The following is a 20,496-nucleotide window of genomic DNA, read 5'->3' on the forward strand; positions in this document are numbered from 1 at the left end:
TATATATGAATGCAAGACCGTTTGCTTCAGCACCATTGCCTTCAGTTGTTTTAGGCAGAAAGGTCCATCTAGACCTGCAAACATGAATTGAATTTCTTCCAACCTCTCTTTATTATTTTGTGTGCGTGTGTGTGTGTGTACATGTTTTGTGGTAGGCAGTGTGAAGAATTAAATCCTGAGAGTAAGATGATAGGAAAAAGTAGCTTCTGTTGCTTATTGTTGAATATCAACTTTCTACATCAAAATTAGCATTATGAGACTCTGAAACATATCAGACACAAACGGTGGTGGGATGTTGTATTTCTATTTTCTCACTATGAAGCACTTAATAATGGATTCCTCCAGAATTAGACACCTATTTTTACCAGCTAACAACTCACACGTGCCAAATTTCCCTTTCTAGTTCAAATGTTTTCCCTTTCTCAATAAGGCATTTTAAAATCAAGTCATCTTTGGAATATCTATTACATTTTCAAACGCCAATCCTTCACGAATCAAACTGAAACGTCATCTTAATGCATATCTTTAAAAAATAATTTCTAAGGTGACACAATTGTTTTACGGTTATAACTGGAAACTAATCTTCAAGAACCAAACACCTTTCAAATATCCAATGTTTCAGAAACTAGAAATACAATGTGTTTCTCAGACACCGAAAATTGCTAAGAACTAAACAGTTGCAGAATATTTGAAATAAATTTTGTTTCTTTTGAGTGGGGAAATAAATGAAACAGTGGGAGACCTCCCAAATGTCCCTAGCAGAGGTAACTATTAATACAAAGAGATGGGTCCTCCAATGAGACAAAACTTGTAAGAACAATCCTTGCCTTTTTACACCAGTTCCATATGGAAACATATTTACTCTTCACCATTTACTGCATCATCCTGATGAATTTACTTAAACTAGGTTTCTCATCCTTAAAAATGGGTTAAAATAGTAATTAACTTGTGTGATTTTTATGAAGATTAAATGAGATAATTAAGGTAAAACAGTCTAATGACTTACGTACAGCAACGGTTTTAAAGATTTAGCTAGTTTAGCCAGTGTTATTACTATTATTATTTCTTAAATATTCTGAGTTTTCTGTGTCACAGCTGTCAAGATAGAGCATTTGCAGTTGACACTGTTTCAAAGATATCTAGCAATGGAATATTATGAAGAAATAGAGATCAACTCTGTGGAGAGTTCCTTGCAGAATATGAATCAGAACTGTTAAGAAGGTGAAGGAACTAGCAGAATAGGAAATGCACATACTGGCCACAAGAATCTGGAAGTGCACAGTGTAATATGGTAGAAGATTAGAAAGGAGAAAGATTAGAAAAAATTAGAAGGTTAGAAAGAAGATTAGAAAGTGAGCTTTGCTTTAGAGAGACTTGCATTTGATTCCTGATTCTATTTCTTCTATCTATGGGTCTTTGGGTAAGTGATTTATCTTCTTTTTAGCCTCAGTTTTTCATTTGTAAGATGGGGGTTTTGATACACAACACACTGTGATAACTAAAGGGCAAAATGGTTGGTAAATTGCTTGACAAAATATGCACATGAATATTCGTTCCTTTACCTTAAATTGTCTGTGACCACACCTTCTTTTCTAGATTTATTTTCACAACTCTACATGCATATACTACCTGCACAAATATGTATGCAAAAGCACTTTTAATAAAGGGTCTTCAGCTCTTTTGATGAAAACCAATCAGGAAATTTATTTCAAAAATATTTTCATGACTAAGGTTTCAAATATCAGGCCTTCACCATGTTCAATCAATATACACTGATTCTACAATCTACAACAGTTACACTATATCTACATATTTCATCATGTGAAAATGTTAATATAACTTGACAATTTACTTCTTCCAGACTTGGAATTAGTAAAACAACAACAACGAAAAGATATTCAAGATAGCAATATTTTATAAAGTATACAGTAAAAACCATGGCATTAAACTTCTCACTATAGACTTCTAAGTGGGCACGTATCTTTTTAAACATTTTTACTGGAGTATAATTGCGTTACAATGGTGTGTTAGTTTCTGCTTTATAACAAAGTGAATCAGCTATACATATACATATATCCCTATATCTCCTCCCTCTTGCGTCTCCCTCCCACCCCTCTAGGTAGTCACAAAGAACCGCGCTTATCTCCCTGTGCTATGCGGCTGCTTCCCACTAGCTACCTATTTTACATTTGGTAGTGTATATAAATCCATGCCACTCTCTCACTTCATCCCAGCTTACCCTTACCCCTACCTGTGTCCTCAAGTCCATTCTCTACGTCTGCATCTTTATTCCTCTCCTGGCCCTAGGTTCTTCATAAACTTTTTTTTTTTTTTTTTTTTTTTTTGCAGTACATGGGCCTCTCCGTGCTGTGGCCTCTCCCATTGCGGAGCACAGGGTCCCGATGCGCAGGCTCAGCGGCCATGGCTCACGGGCCTAGCCGCTCTTAGGCATGTGGAATCTTCCCAGACTGGGACACGAACCCGTGTCCCCTGCATCAGCAGGCGGACTCTCAACCACTGCGCCCCCCGGGAAGACCCCCCTTTTTTTTTATATTCCACATATATGTGTTGGCATACGGTATTTGTTTTTCTCTTTCCGACTTGCTTCACTCTGTATGACAGACTCTAGGTCCATCCACCTCACTACCAATAACTCAATTTCCTTTCTTTTTATGGCTGGGTAATATTCTATTGTATATGTGTGCCACATCTTCTTTATCCATTCATCTGTGGATGGACACTTAGGTTGCATCCATGTTCTGGCTATTGTAAATAGAGCTGCAATGAACATTGTGGTACATGACTCTTTTTGAACTATGGTTTTCTCAGGGTATATGCTCAGCAGTGGGATTGCTGGGTCATATGGTAGTTCTATTTTTTGTTTCTTAAGGAATCTCCAAACTGTTCTCCATAGTGGCTGTATCAATTTACATTCCCACCAACAGTGCAAGAGGGTTCCCCTTTCTCCATACCCTCTCCAGCATTTATTGTTTGTAGATTTTTTGATGACGGCCATTCTAATTGGTGTGAAATGATACCTCAATGTAGTTTTGATTTGCATTTCTCCAATGATTAGTGGCGTTGAGCATTCTTTCATGTGCTTGTTGTCAATCTGTATATCTTCTTGGAGAAATGTCTATTTAGGTCTTCTGCCCATTTTGGGATTGGGTTATTTGGTTTTTTTTTTTATATTGAGCTGCAAGAGCTGCTTGTAAATTTTGGAGATTAATCTTTTGTCAGTTGCTTTGTTTGCAAATATTTTCTCCCGTTCGGAGGGTTGTCTTTTCGTCCGGTTTATGGTTTCCTTTGCTGTGCAAAATCTTTTAAGTTTAATTAGGTCCATTTGTTTATTTTTGTTTTTGTTTTCATTTCTCTACTAGTTGGGTCAAAAAGAATCTTGCTGTGCTTTATGTCATAGAGGGTTCTGCCTATGTTTTCCTCTAAGAGTTTTATAGTGTCTGGCCTTACATTTAGGTCTTTAATCTATTTTGAGTTTATTTTGTGTATGGTATTAGGGAGTATTCTAATTTCATCCTTTTACATGTAGCTGTCCAGTTTTCCCAGCACAACTTATTGAAGAGGCTGTCTTTTGTTCATTGTATATTCTTGACTCCTTTATCAAAAATAAGGTGACCAGATGTGTGTGGGTTTATCTCTGGGCTTTCTATCCTGTTCCATTGATATATTTTTCTGTTTTTCTGCCGCTACCATACTTTTTTGATTACTGTAGCTTTGTAGTATATTCTGTAGTCAGAGAGTCTGATTCTTCCAACTGTTTTTCTTTCTCAAGATTGCTTTGGCTATTCAGGGTCTTTTGTGTTTCTGTACAAATTGTGAAATTTTTTGTTCTAGTTCTGTGAAAATTGCCATTGGTAGTTTGATAGGGATTGCATTGAATCTGTAGATTGCTTTGGTTAGTATAGTCATTTTCACAATGTTGATTCTTCCAATACAAGAACATGGTATATCTCTCCGTCTGTTTGTATCATCTTTAATTTCTTTCATCAGTGTCTTATACTTTTCTGCATACAGGTCTTTTGTCTCCATAGGTAGGTTTATTCCTAGGTATTTTATTCTTTTTGTTGCAATGGTAAATGGGAGTGTTTCCTTAATTTCTCTTCTGGATTTTTCATCATTATTATAGAGGAATGCAAGAGATTTCTGTGCATTAATGTTGTATCCTGCTACTTTACCAAATTCACTGATTAGCTCTAGAAGTTTTCTGTGGCATTCTTAGGATTCTCTATGTATAGAATCATGTCATCTGCAAACAGTGACAGATTCATTTCTTCTTTTCTGATTTGGATTCACTTTATTTCTTTTTCTTCTCTGATTGCTGTGGCCTAAACTTCCAAAACTATGTTGAATGATAATGGTGAGAGTGGGCAACCTTCTCTTGTTCCTGATCTTAGTAGAAATGATTTCAGTTTTTCACCATTGAGAACGATGTTGACTGTGGTGTTGTCACATATGGCCTTTATTATGTTGAGGTAACTTCCCTCTATGCCTACTTTCTGGAGAGTTTATATCATAAATGGGTGTTGAATTTTCCCAACAGTTTTTCTGCATCTCTTGAGATGATCATATGGTTTTTATCATTCAATTTTTCAATATGGTGTATCACATTGATTGATTTGCATATATTGAAGAATCCTTGCATGCCTGGGATAAACCCCACTTGATCATGGTGTATGATCCTTTAATGTGCTGTTGGATTCTGTTTGCTAGTATTTTGTTGAGGATTTTTGCATCTATATTCATCAATGATATTGGTCTGTAGTTTTCTTTCTTTGTTACATCTTTGTCTATTTTGGTAGTAATGTGATGGTGGCCTCATAAAATGAGTTTGGGAGTGTTTCTCTTCTGCTATATTTTAGAAGAGTTTGATAAAGATAGGTGTTAGCTCTTCTCTAAATGTTTGACAGACTCTGCCTGTGAAGTCATCTCCTCCTGAGCTTTTGTTTGTTGGAAGATTTTTAAGCAAAGTCTCAATTTCAGTGTTTGTGATTGGTGTGTTTGTATATTCTATTTCTTCCTGGTTCAGTCTCAGAAACTTGTGCTTTCCTAAGAATTTGTCCATTTCTTCCAGGGTCTCCATTTTATTGGCATATAGTTGCTTGTAGTAATCTCTCATGATACTTTGTATTTCTGCAGTGTCAGTTGTTACTTCTCCTATTTCATTTCTCATTCTATTGATTTGAGTCTTCTCCCTTTTTTTTCTTCATGAGTCTGACAAATGGTTTATCAGTATTGTTTATCTTCTCAAAGAACCAGCTTTTAATTTTATTGATCCTTGCTATTGTTTCCTTCATTTCTTTTCCATTTATTTATGATCTCAAATTTATGATTTCGTTTCCTCTGCCAACCTTGGCTTTTTTTCTTCTTCTTTCTTTAATTGCTTTACGTGCAATGTTAGGTTTTTTATTTGAGATTTTTCTTGTTTCTTGAGGTAGGATTGTATTGCTCTACACTTCCCTCTTAGAACTGCTTTTGATTCATCCCATAGGTTTTGGGTCATCATGCTTTCATTGGCATTTGTTTCTAAGTATTATTTGATTTCCTCTTGATTTTTTCAGTAATGTCTTGGTTATTAAGTAGTGTATTGTTTAACCTCCATGTGTTTGTATTTTTTACAGCCTTTTTCCTGTGATTGATATCTAGTGTCATAGTGTTGTGGTCAGAAAAGACACTTGATACAATTTCAATTTTCTTAAATTTACCATAGCTTGATTTGTGACCCAAGATGTGATGTATCCTGGAGAATGTTCCAAGTGCACTTGAGAAGAAACTGTATTCTGTTGTTTTTGGATGGAATGTCCTATAAATATCAATTAAGTCCCTCTTGTTTAATGTATCCTTTAAAGTTGTGTTTCCTTATTTATTTTCATTTTGCATGATCTGTCCATTGGTGAAAGTAGTGTGGTAGAGTCCCCTTGTATGATTGTGTTACTGTCGATTTCCACTTTTATGGCTGTTAATATTTGCCTTATGTGCTCCTTAGGTGTCCCTATGTTGGGTGCATAAAAATTTACAATTGTTATATCATCTTCTTGGATTGATCCCTTAATCATTATGTAGTGTCCTTCTTTGTCTCTTGTAATAGCCTTTATTTTAAAGTCTATTTTGTCTGATATGAGAATTGCTACACCAGTTTCCTTTTGGTTTCATTTACATGGAATATCTTTTTCCATCTCCTCACTTTCAGCCTGTATGTGTCCCTAGATCTGAAGTTGGTCTCTTGAAGACAGCATATATATGGTTCTCTTTTTGTATCCATTCAGCCAGTCTATGTCTTTTGGTTGGAGCATTTAATCCATTTACATTTAAGGTAGTAATCAATATGTATGTTCCTATTACCATTTACTGAATTGTTTTCGATTTGTTAATGTAGGTCTTTTTCTTATGTTGTGATTCCTGACTAGAGAAGGTCCTTTAGCATTTGTTGTAAAGCTGTTTTGGTGGTACTGAATTCTCTTAGTTTTTGCTTGTGTATATAGCTTTTAATTTCTCTGTCAAATCTGAATGAGATCCTTGCTGTGTAGAGTAATCATGGTTGTAGGTTTTCCCCTTTCATCACTTTAAATATGTCCTGCCACTCCCTTCTGGCTTGCAGAGTTTCTGCTGAAAGAGCAGCTGTTAACCTTATGGGGATTCCCTTTTTTGTTATTTGTTGCTTTTCCCTTGCTGCTTTTAATATTTTTTCTTCATATTTAATTTTTGATAGTTTGCTTAATATGTGTCTTGGTGTATTTCTCCTTGGATTTATCCTGTATGGGACTCTTTGCACCTTCTGCACTTGATTATTTCCTTTCCCATATTAGGGAATTTTCCACTATAATCTCTTCAAATATTATCTCAGTCCCTTTCTCTTCCTCTTCTTCTTCTAGAACCCCTATAATTCGAATGTTGGTGCTTTTAATGCTGTTCCATAGGTCTCTGAGACTCTCCTCCATTCTTTTCATTCTTTTTTCTTTATTCTGCTCTGCAGTAGTTATTTCCACTATTTTATCTTCCAGGTCACTTATCTGTTTTTCTGTCTCAGTTATTCTGCTATTGATTCCTTCTAGAGAGTTTTAAATTTCATTTATTGTGTTGTTCATCAGTTGGTTTGCTCTTTAGTTCTTCTAGGTCCTTGTTAAAAGTTTCTTGTATTTTCTCCATTCTATTTCCAAGATTTTGGATCATCTTTACTATCATTACTCTGAATTATTTTTCAGGTAGACTACCTATGTCTTCTTCATTTGTTTGGTCTGCTGGATTTTTACCTTGCTCCTTCATCTGCTATGTGTTTCCCTGTCTTCTCATTTTGCTTAACTTACTGTGTTTTGGTTCTCCTTTTCACAGGCTGCAGGTTCGTAGTTCCTGTTGCTTTTGGTGTCTGCCCCCAGTGGTTAAGGTTGGTTCAGTGGGCTCTGTAGGCTTCCTGGTGGAGGGGACTAGTACATCTGTTCTGGTGGATGAGGCTGGATCTTGTCTTTTTGGTGGGCAGGACTGCATCCGGTGGTGTGTTTTGGGGTGTCTGTGACCTTATTATAATTTTAGCAGCCTCTCTGCTAATGGGTGGGGTTGTGTTCCTCTCTTTCTAGTTGTTTGTGATAGGGTGCCCAGCACTGTAGCTTGCTGTTCATTGAGTAGAACTGGGTCTTAGCATTGAGATGTAGATCTCTGGGAGAGCTTTTGCTGCTTGGTGTCATGTGGACCTGGGAGGTCTCTGGTGCATCAATGTCCTGAACTCGTCCCTCCCACCTCAGAGGCACAGGCCTGACACCTGACCAGAGCACCAAGACCCTGTCAGACACACAGCTCAGAAGAAAAGGGAGAAAGAAAGAAAGAAAGAAAGAAAGAAAGAAAGAAAGAAAGAAAGAAAGAAGGAAGGAAGGAAGGAAAGAAGGAAGGAAGGAAGAAAGAAAGAAAGAAAGAAAGAAAGAAAGAAAGAAAGAAGGAAGGAAGGAAGGAAAGAAAGAAAGAAAGAAAATAAAATCATTAGAATAAAAAATAATTATTAAAAATAAAAAAAATTAAAACAAACTAACAAAAAAAACTAAATAAACAGACAGAACCATTGGACAAATGGTAAAACAAAGGTATCCAGACAAAATCACACAATGAACCATGCACATACACACTCATAAAAAGATAAAAAGGAAAAAATATGTATATCATTTCTCCCAAAGTCCACTGCCTCAATTTTGAGATGATTCATTGTCTATTCAGGTCCACAGATGCAGGGTACACCAAGTTGACTGTGGAGATTTAGTCTGCTGCTCCTGAAGCTACTGGGAGAAATTTCCCTTTCTCTTCTTTGTTCACACAGCTCCTGGGGTTCAGCTTTGGATTTGGCCCTGCCTCTGCTTGTATGTCACCTGAGAATGTCTGTACCCTGCCCAGACATGACGGGGTTAAAGGAGCAGCTGATTAAGGTGCTCTGGCTCACTCAGTCCAGGGGGAGGGAGGGGTATGGAATTCGGTTCAAGCCTGAGGCTGCAGAGGTCGGCATGACGTTGCACCAGCTTGAGGTGCGGTGTGTGTTTCCCCAGGGAAGTTGTCCCTGGATCATGGGACCCTGGCAGTGGCGGGTTGCACAGGCTCCTGGGAGGGGAGTTATAGAGAGTGACCTGTGCTTGCACACAGGCTTCTTGGTGGCTGCAACAGCAGCCTTAGAGTGTCATGCCCGTCTCTGGTATCCGGGCTGATAGCTGCAGCTCATGCCCGTCTTTGGAGCTCGTTTAGTCAGTGTTCTGAATCCCCCCTCCTCGCACCCCAAAACAATAGTCCCTTGCCTCTTAGGCGGTTCCAGACTTTTTCCTGACTCCCTCCTGGGTAGCTGTAGCACACTAGCTCCCTTCAGTCTGTGTTCACGCAACCAACCCCAGGCAGGGATCTGACCTCCACCAACCCCAGGCAGGGATCTGACCTCCAAAGCCTGAGCCTCAGCTCCCAGGCCCCACCCACCCCAGTGGGTGAGCAGACTAGCCTCTTGAGGTGGTAAGTGCAGGTCCTCTGTGTGGGAATCTCTCTGCTTTGCCCTCTGCACTCCTGTTGCTGTGCTCTCCTCCGCAGCTACGAAGCTTCCCCCCTCCGCCACCCGCAGTCTCCACCTGCGAAGGGGCTTCATAGTGTGTGGAAACCTTTCCTCCTTCACAGCTCCTTCCTAATGGTGCAGGTCCCATCACTATTCTTTTGTCTCTGCTTTTTCTTTTTTCTTTTGCCCCACCCAGGTATGTGGGAGTCTCTTGCCTTTTGGGAAGTCTGAGGTCTTCTGTCAGCATTCAGTAAGTGTTCTGTCGGAGTTGTTCCACATGTAGACATATTTATTTCTGATGTGTTTGTGGGGAGGAAGGTGATCTCCACGTCTTACTCTTCCACTGTGTCTTGAAGCGCCTTTCCTAAGTGGGCACATACTTTGGATCAAGTTTTTCAATTTTGTCAATTCATTTAAACAAGTTGTGGCTTTAGATGCCACCTAAATACTTGGTAGGTATACCAGATGGGGTCCCAGTCATCTTAGACTCAATTATTAAAATTATATTCTTATTAACTTTCATCCCCTTCTCCAAATACCTTTCAAAATCATCCTTAGAAGAATGTGATGTTATAATTGTCCTCCCTCTTAAATGATCTTCTCTTAAATTCTGAAAGTCACCTCATTAATCATAATCACAAAGGATGAACACAGCTAAATATTTCTTTATTATTATGATGTATCATTTGACTACACTTTTCTACAGATATTAGCCCATTTACATTAGTGCAGCTTACTGAAATTATCCTCAGTTTACAATATTGCTTTTTAAGTACACAGCATAAGTTCTCAGAAGGCAATGATAACATTCAACACCTTGAGTGAATATGATCTCGTATTGATTATACAGATGGTGATTACTTTGATGATGGTACTAAATATGTTCCATGTGCAGACTAGGAACAAACATTCAAGATGAGTGAGTGATGAATTCTGCCTGTGGTCAAAAGAAAACAGCCCTCTCAACTCTACAGCCTGGACGTATCCCTAAGTATTAGTCCTGTTTTTGTTGGACTACCTTACTAATGACATTGGAATAAAGATTATTAGGACAACAAGCAATCATTAACTATTTATACCAATGATTATCATGGTCACAGTAAGAACCAAGGGATGTTTATTTGGATTATAAAGGCATATCTGAGCCTATCTCCATTGAAAGACACTTGACACATCTTCTGCATATAGGAAACAATAAATATTTGCATTCATTTAAAAAAAAGCTTTTTGATTAAGAGTTAAAACTCTTTCAAGGTTTTCTTAACTATTCGTGGCAATTTCCCTAGATTTTTGTGAATATAGACATTGGAAAAATTATAGCTAATTTTAATTCCTTTGCCGGATGCTTAAAGAAATGACACAATCTACTACTTTTAACAATCTAAGTTAGACCTAATTTAGTCCCAGTATTGGAACTCTGGGAATCAAATCACACACTTACAAAAATAACAAACTGCTTAAGCAAATAAGGAAATTTATTGGATCATTAATGGAAAACCCCTGAGGCATTATTGGCTTCAGGTGTGACTTGGTTCAGGGCGTCATACAGTAACTAGGGTGCAGGTTCTCTCTATCTTGCCATTCTTCTCTCCTTCATGTTGGCTTTATATTCAAATTTCACCTAGTGGCCCATTGGCAGCTTCAGGCTTAAATCCCCCCAAGTTCAAATCCAATGGAAAAGCAAAAATGCCTTCCTGTGTCTCCATTATAAATCCTGGGTTTAGGCCTGATTTTCTTGGCTTGGGTCCCATACTCATCTTTGACTATCACTGCACCTAGGGGCATATGATGTCCCAATTTTCCAATAATACTTCAACGCCTCCCACCTTCCAGATTCAGGTATGGAAAAAATTTGCCCAAGCATGTAGTCTAAAAGTAGATTTCCATCCCCCAAAAGAAAATATGATTGCCAAAGGAAAGGAAAAAGAATAATGCTAGCAATAGTACAAAAAAGCAGAAATCTTATTCACTGTTGTCACTCAGACTCTAGAACACAGTCTGGCACATAGAAAGTTCACAATTCTTACATGTTACCATTCCAGATAGTCATGCATCAAAATAAGTACACGAATAAGACAGTGCTTTAATATTGATGTTTTTACTCAAATAACAATTATCAAATGCCTAGATTTTAATGAGGCATTTATCTTTTAATAATAATTAAAATAATAATTATTAAATGGGCTATAATAGTGGAATAAACAAGGGAGAGTGATGTGGATGACAATTCCATATAAAGCTTATGGTATAAGAGGAAATGCCTTGTGTGAGAAGGTTGTGAAATTCAATCAGGCTCCATCACAGGTTGCATGGAGTTTTACCAAATTACAGCAGTGAGATCCCAGAATACAGAAGAAGTAAGCATTGTATAGATAACAAAATGCCTACAAAAAAATTGTATCATTTGCCTATATATTTATTCATTACTTCTCTGAAATCTTTTCTGTGCTCATCATGTATCCCTTAATCAGATCATCTAGAGAATGGGTGGTCTTGAATGCCTTATTAAGGACCTTAGTTCTTCTCAGTAGGCAAAAAGGGACTTCAAAAAACTTAAAGAGGGTCAAATATAATCTGACTCAGAATTACTGTTGAAAAACAGCAAAGTAAACTATGAGGAAGGGAGGGAAGAAGGGAGAAAAAGTTTTTCAAAAGAGTGTTGAGGGCTTCTCTGGTGGCACAGTGGTTGAGTCCACCTGCTGATGCAGGGGACGCGGGTTCGTGCCCCGGTCCGGGAGGATCCCACATGCCGCAGAGCGGCTGGGCCCGTGGGCCATGGCTGCTGAACCTGCGCGTCCGGAGCCTGTGCTCCTCAATGGGAGAGCCCACAGCAGTAAGAGGCCTGCGTACTGCAAAAAATAAAATAAAATAAAATAAAGTGTTGAGAATCTCATATTTACCTAGTCTTTTAAATTTTTGCCAATATTATTGGAGAAAATGAAATTAAATTTTGATTTACTTTTCCCTGATTATCTCATTTAATCCTCATTATAGTCATGTGAGGTATGTATTATCATTCCCCTCAACTTGCAGATTTGAAGACAAGGTTCAAAGAAGCTTTTGTTTTGCTTCAGGTCATTTGGTTTTTTGGCTTCTAGTGTTCAAAGGCTGGGGAAGCTACTGCCCAAAATACATCTACAACTGATGGGGTAGGTCAGAAGAGGTGGCAAGTTCAATCATGAAGAACATAGGGGTAAGACAGGAATAAAGACACAGACCTACTAGAGAATGGACTTGAGGATATGGGGAGGGGGAAGGGTAAGCTGTGACAAAGTGAAAGAGCGGCATGGACATATATACACTACCAAACGTAAGGTAGATAGCTAGCGGGAAGCAGCCGCATAGCACAGGGAGATCAGCTCGGTTGTGACCGCCTGGAGGGGTGGGATAGGGAGGGTGGGAGGGAGACGCAAAAGGGAGGGGATATGGGAACATATGTATATGTATAACTGATTAAATTTGTTATAAAGCAAAAAAAATAAAGAAAAAAAAAGAAAAATAAAAGAAATTTTTTTTGTCAACTTTTCACTTAACTCTATTCTGTCTGCTGTGGTTGATGCCATTGAAGTTAAAAAAGCATTATTCTAACTCTTATATTTGGGTCTTCTTCACAACTATGAATAACTTGTGAGGCGACTTAGATAATTCTCTTGTGAGCCTAGGTGGGGAAAAGCCAGCTGTTGAGTTTTATCTTCCTCACAGGAGGCTCCTGAATATTAATGAGAGGCAACCACTAGTATTTTCGTATTTCTAGCAATTTGCAAAGTAATACCTATTAGTATAGATGTGTCAAGTGAACAGGTTAGATTAAAACACAACTAAAGGACTCGAGTTCTCCTAAGGAAATTGACACACACCTTGCACAATTCCTGAGGTCCAGATTAAAAGAACAAGTGGTTTTCTCTGGCATTCCACCTGCCCGTGTTCCCAGATGTCATCCCCAGCCCCCATAGGCATGCCTTAATTGCCAATTAAAACACATGCCACCTTTAGATAAGTATGATAATAAGCCTTTTTAAAAATTCAATTGCAGAGATTCTATTTTTAATCCAGTTGGTAGTTACTGACAATCATTTCTGGATTTTGAGTTAATTTCTTCTGCTTGGGTAGCAGGCAATGCCCATTTCCTAAATGTGATTACATTCCTACCACCAAATGACTAAGCATGTCAGATACCTAACACTATACCTGTCACATATTAAACAATCAATATATATATCAGTTCATCTTCCATTTGCCTTTCCTTTTCTCTTTCTAGAAAGTCAGCACAAAAGCTAAACGGATCTTTGAAGCTTAACTGGGTTTTCACCTTTCTATCCTGTCCACATATGTTTAGGGCAGTCTGATAGAGCAATATTCTAAAGTTTTAGCTGCCACTACCAGCATTACAACAAAAATAAGATGTAGATTCCAAGATGAGCTTCAACTTTATTTTTTCTAGTAAAGACATTTATTATGCTTTCTAATAATAAAATAATTCATGTTCATTGGACTAAATAAGGAAAATGTAGACTGCAGTAGAATGCAATAAAAACTTTACATAACACCGCTGTACAAAGGAAACCACTGGGAACATTATAGAATATATCACTGTTATTATTTTCTAAACAGGAATCAAACCACCACTATTTGCTTCTTTCTTTTATTATATTCTTTTCATGTCTATAAAATTATTATTCCTGCTTGTATATTGTTTAATTTCAACATTTTTCTTATCTTTAATTGAAGTATATTTATTCATATTTTTGTTATTAAAAGCTAAGTTTAAGTTAAGAGACACTGACTACTATGTGTAAAATAAATAAGCAACAAGGGTATATTGTATAGCACAGAGAAATATAGCCATTATTTTGTAATAACTTTAAATGGAGTATAATCTATAAAAATATTGAATTGCTAAGTTGTTCACCTGAAGCTAATATAGTAATTTTAAATCAATTATACTTCAATAAAAAAAGCTAAGTTTGATCAATATTCTTATGTATATATTTTTGTTCACTTATACAGTTATTTTTAGGTAAATTCCTATATAAAATTGCATGATCAAAGATTGATATGTCTTAACTTTTGATATGCAATGTCTAATTGCCCTTAAGAGAGGTTGTATCAATTTACATGTCCACCAAAAGATTACAACAATTGACAGTTGCTCGTACACAGGGCTATTGTCCCATTTTTTATCTTTGTCAATTTGATAACTATTACATTTGTAATATTTTTCCTATCTGACTATATATTTTGCATATATTTCCTTATCTGACTATATATTTTGCATATTCTACTCCTCACATATTTCTGTTACCAACCAGGGTTCTTGGTCTCCTTAATCAATAGAAATTGATCAGAGGTAAGAAATTCAGGCAAGGCTTTACTGGGGTGCCTGCTGAAGCAGCGGGTAGCAAGAACAAACAACAGGTTCCCTAGCTCGCTCACTCCCTGAGTGGGGGCGAGCTTGTTCCTTATATGGGGTGAGGGGGGGAATGTGTCCAAGGGTCACGCCAGAGGGATGGCTTAGGTGGTTTGCCCACCCCTTAGGTGGCATTGTGTGCAGGGGGCATGCGCAGTACCCTACCTTTGCTCCCGACCTCCTGCTTTTGCTCCAGGCTCTCCAAAATTGGCAGCTGGGTTTTTTGGTCTCTTTGAATCTTTTGTCCAGAATTTGTCCCAATGGTGCATGCACATAGTTAATTTTAGTCCCATATAGTTTCTTTGTATTTTGTTGCTCAAGGAGAGGTGTGTCCAGGTGCCAGCATTTCAGCACTACAGCAAAGGATCCCAGGTCCCAGCCTGTCTCATTTCTATTGTGATATACATGTTTTTCATATATGAGCTCTTTTTATCTTAAAGAGCATAGTCATATATGTTGAGTATTTACCAGCCTATTGTTGTTTTATTGCTGAATGGTTTTCATTAAACAAAAATTTTTGTTTTAATTCTTATGTGGTCAAATTTATCTGCTACTTACCTTAAGACTCTTGAATTTAGTATCATTCTTTAAAGAACTTTCCCAGCCCAGAACAACTATATTTAATTTTTAGAAATTTTGTCATGTTTGTATATTTAATTCATCTGAAATATTTTTACAGTATAGAATATGATAGGAATATGATTTAAAATTTTTGCCAAATGCTTAACCATTTATCCCAACATCAGTTATTGAATAAGCCATCACCTCCAAATTAATTTTAGTGGCTCATTTATCATATATAAAATTTTATACATACTTGGCCTAGGAATCTGACATTTTCAAAAGCAATGAATTGACTTATTTTAGAAAGAAAGCATAGAAACACCCTAATTCTCAATTTAAAAAATGTATACAACATTGTGAACAAAGCATATAACAGGTGAGATAATGAGTGATTTTTTTTTCCCCATAAAAGTTACAAATTTCTTGTGAGGTTATTGTTACTTATGAATTACATTACATTGTGAATAACATTCTAGTCTAAATTGTTAACTTAATAGATGGATTATAGTGCCATTTATTGACACTGAGAATATAGAAAAAAAGAGAAGATTAGATGGAGGGGACATTTCATGTAACGTGTGAGCATTTTTCTGAGCATGTAAGGCAGCTGTGGGTGTAAGAATGGAACTCAGGAGAAAGATCACAGAGAAAACCAAGGCTGTAAATGTGACTTGGGTCTCTACTGGTGCTGGAGGAAAACAAGCACAGTTTGAGACCACCCAAAGAAACTGTGCCCCCAAAGAAACTCTATAGAGCACAGTAGATAATTTGGATTATTATTCAGACATACATGGGGAAATTTTTTGTGAAAAGTAAATATCCAAATGTTCTGAATCAGAATTTCTAGGTAGAACCCTGGTACCTGTATTTATATAAAACACAGATGAGCTTGATTACAGACAAGATTGAGAACCACCGATATAGAGAAAGGGACCCTGGTTGACATAAAATTTGAGGGTTGAGGTGAAGAAATAAAAAATTTTCCATAAAAAATTATATATATATACATACATATGTGTATATATATATATATATATATATATATAATCACACACATACATATATGTATACATATATACATATATGTATATACATACATATACATTATGTGTATGTGTGTGTGTGTGTATACATATATATATATATATATATATATATATATATATATATATATATATATATATATATAAATACCCTGGATGTAAAGCAGCTTGTCATGGACCAGAAGTTGGGTGAAAGCAGGGGTTTAGATATGAATAATAGCAAACCATAACCTGCTGCTATTTATTTATTTATTTGTTTGTTTATTTACTACTTATTATGCCAAATACTACATATCTATATTTATCTACCTACATGGATATGTAGATAGCTATACAGATAGATAAATATAGATGTATAAGCTTACCTAAATTCTTAATATAAGCCTGGGCACTAGATGTAATTATAACCACTTACAGAAGAGTAAATTGAAGCTCAAAGAGATTAAAGATCCTGACCAAAGTTATACATTTACTTAGTGATGAAGACAGAACTTAAAATCAATATTCTAAAGCACTAAGGTATTACCTTAAAACCCTCACTCTGGCAGTGTTATGGATGGAAGTAGGAACCAACCTGACAGCAGAGAAGCCCAGTAATTAAGGCGAGAAGTGTTGGTCCATATATTTTTATATTTATATAAAATATTTCCTGTCTTCCAGGGACTTCCATCTGCATTATATTATGCCTACTCAGTTAAACCTCTATGCCTCTTACTTTTGTCATTGTATTTTCCATCCATTTTTCTCTCATTTTCTTCTGCCATATATTCCAGTCCACTAATTCTCCCTCTAGCTGAATCTGCTGTTAAATCTAATCATTGAATTCTTAATTTTAAGTACTTTAATTTTTAGTTTTGTTTCTTTTTTTTAATAGTTTCCCATTCTCGAGTGAAGTTTTTAATCTTTTAATCTTTTCTTATGTCTTTGAACATAGAAAAGTTATTTTAAAGTTTGTGTCTCATACTCAGATATCTGGAACTCTTGTGAATCTTTTCTTATTGTCTGTTTTTCCTTATTGATTTTCATTCTTGTTATCATGTCTCTTTATATCTCTGGTTACTTTTTATTGATGATTGAAATTGTATTCAAAAAATTTTTTCAGAGAAATATTTTGAAGCCTAGGATAATATCTTTCTCTAGATCAGATTTACATTTGTGTCTACAGAACACTTAGGGACACTAACAATGACCTCAATTCAATTTCAGTGATAAAGATGTCTTAAAGCTGAACTGTTGTCTCTTCCATTTCACACTTACTCCTGTTGTGCAGTTTTCAGAGCTCCAACACAAAGCAAGGAGATTCTCTCTGTTTCTGTGACTCACAGACTGGCAGAGTTTTTGTTGAACTTCTCAAACTCTCAGCTGGCTTCTCAGGTATGAGCAAATGTCCCAGGAAAGCAGCCCCAAACATGAAGCTCATTCCCTATACCTGTCTTAGGTAATTCTTCACTACCTTTTCACCTCTTCAAAAATTTTGTTCTGGAAGAAGGAATCAAAAAGTAAATAAGACAAATTCAAGTATTAAGAGGTATAGAAGAAGTAAAATAATATAGACAATTACTGAAGCAGGAGGAAAAATACTTTGCTAATAAGGAAAGTATCTTCATGGAGCTGGCATTCAGTTTGAGATCAGAATGGTGATACAGAAACAGTCACTTGAAGATCTAAGGAAAGAACATTTTAAAATGAGATGAAAATGAGTTTGGCACGTGTGAGACATAGAAAGAGGCTGCAAAGTGAAGGACTGTGGGCACAGCAAAGAAGTGTTATAGATGTAGAAATGGGCCAGGTCATGCAAGTTAGGAACTGAGGTTCATGCATTCTGGTTTCTATTGGGGAACCAGTGGCAGATACTCAGCTAGAGATATATACCTTAGAAATATTACTTGGTCTGTGATGTGGGGATTGGACTGTGAGGAGTTAAGAGCAGAGCCAGGAGATCAGAGAAGAGGATGCTTCAGAAATCCACTGAGGGATTATGTGGTTTGAAAAGGGGGCAGCAATGGACATGGTAATAAGTGGTAGGAATCAGGATATATTTCATCTCCCTTTTGAAATGTCTGTTTGCTCCCTAGTCCTGTGTGCATTGATACAAATTCCAATATCTTTCTGGCTCAGATCTGCTCAATAAAATAAATAGCTTGACGTTTGTCTATGTAAAACTCAGCAGGAACAATGTTCCCATTAAAAATAAATAAGTGAATAATAAAGCTAATGCAGATGTGGCCAAACACTGTTCTATGTGCTTCATAGTTATTGACTTACCTAATCTTCTTAATTACTCTGCAAAGAAGGTACACATATCATTATGTCCACTTTAGAGATGAAGAAACAGGAACAAGGTCTGGACAGTTTGCCCAAGGTCACCCAGCTAGTGAATGGACACTTGCCTGCTGCTATTGTTCGTATTTTGCTTCATCATATTCACTCCCTTATTTTGTTAACAGCACCCTGATTTCCTTCTGAGAAATCACTCTTCCCGCCTCTTAGCCTATGCATTTCCTACAGTGCTGACATCACTCACAGCTCCAGGGGAGGCCGGGGGACTCTAGCCCAGGCAGTCAACACTGCCATCCTCTAGACAGAAGTAACGGTCCAGGATGAGTCAGTCAGAAGGAATGACACTGCTGTGGAGTGGGAGGTCTGGTGTCCTGGTTGTCTAAGTATGATCGGCATAGAGAGAGTGAAACTAACAGAAAGAACTTATATTCCAGACCCCGTGTTTGAGCACCTGGGACCTTGTACTGCTTCAGCTCTACAATTACATTACTCATTAAATTCCTTATTTGACTAGTTTTTTCTATTACTTGCAACTGAAAAAGAGTTAAAACAAAAGTACTCATCATTTGAGGACTCCTCTGCACCATGTAAGGAATCTGCAAATAGGGAAAATCATAATTTCAGAAAAAGTCCATATTTCCCCAGAGCACTGAGACTCTTGCTACACCACAAAAGTTTGCTCTTTCTCTCCCACAAATTACACAGCTGGACTGACAAGGAGTCAGTCTCAGTAGCCCTACCTAAGACTTTGCAATTTAGGCTTCCAAAGGAAACTATTTCAGACACTGCTGTGTGGTGTATGTGAAAGTCATTAGGGGAGGAGATCCTAAGAGTTCTCATCACAAGGAAAACACATTTTTTTTTCTTTTTCTTTGGGTTTTTTTTTTTTTTGATATTTATTTGAGATGATGGATGCGAACTAAACTTATTGTAGTAATCATTTCATGATATATTAAGTCAAACCATTATTCTGTACACCTTAAACTCATACAGTGCTGTATGTCAATTATATCTCAATTAAACTGGAAGGAAAACCTAACTTTCAAAACTGTATAAAAACAGAATATCTTTGTGTCCTTGGAGTAGGTAAAATTCTTAAACAGGACCCCAAAATAATACTAAGCATAAAAAAGTAAGTAAGTTAGACTATATTAAAATATAGAACTTCTATTTAAAAAAAGAAAGAAAATAAATGCTTCAATTCCACATTTAATTCCCAGTTATAAATCCCACCTGTTTCCATGCCTCTGGAAAAGGCTTGCAAATTGTGAAAGACAAGTTTTCATCCACACTAATTACTTAATGGGTAGGGTTTTTGTTTTCCTTCCTCTTCTAAAGGAAGCTACCCATGGGTACTATTGGAAATGCTTCCACAGGGGGAAAGTAAAAACTCCTAGCCAAGATCTAATTTTTACTTAGAAAAAAAGGGAGGGGGGGGCTTTTATCCTGTCTATGGCCATCTCAGCTTGTGGCAGATGGGCAGTGAACACAGGAGACTCCAAAGCCTACCAGAAGGGCAATGTGGTACAAAAAGAAGCCAGAGTTCCACAGTCTTTTGTGGTGGAGCATTGAGATTGATGGAAATTCGGTGTAGGAAGGGGCAGGCCCTAATATGTGTGGGGCAGAAAAGCAGCAAGTTTGAGTGCTCAGTGCAACCTCACCAGAGGAATAGGAGGCCTGCTGGGGCCCATGAGTGGGGCAATAAGGAGCATAAAAAGAAAAAGTCTTGACTCATTTCCAGCCAAAGACCTGACATCTGTGTAATGTTAGACCAGCTACATCTGGGCCTGAGATGCTGCCTGGTGCCACTGCCCCCATTTCAACCCAGACATGTCTCTCACATTGTCTTGACACTAACACCCTGGCCCAGCTCTCAACTCAGACTTTCCAGCCACTCCTGCTTCCACATAGAAGGGACAATCTCCAAGCACCTCATCTTTCATTGCCAGGATCTTCTAGCCTTCTCACCCAGAAAAGTATAAATCTTTTGTCACTCCTCTGCATAACACTCTCTAATGGCTTTCCATTGCAAATAGAGTGTAGCAGTTTGAATGGTGCTCCCCTCCCACAAAATATGTCTCCTGAGAACTTGTGAATATAAATTTATTTGGAAGAAAGGTCCTTGTAGATGTAACTAAGTTAAGAATATCTAGATGAGATCATCCTAGATTATCTGATTA

The sequence above is a fragment of the Mesoplodon mirus genome (genome assembly GCF_964341445.2).
Source record: "Mesoplodon mirus genome assembly, chromosome: 16".
Classification (NCBI taxonomy): Eukaryota; Metazoa; Chordata; class Mammalia; order Artiodactyla; family Ziphiidae; genus Mesoplodon; species Mesoplodon mirus.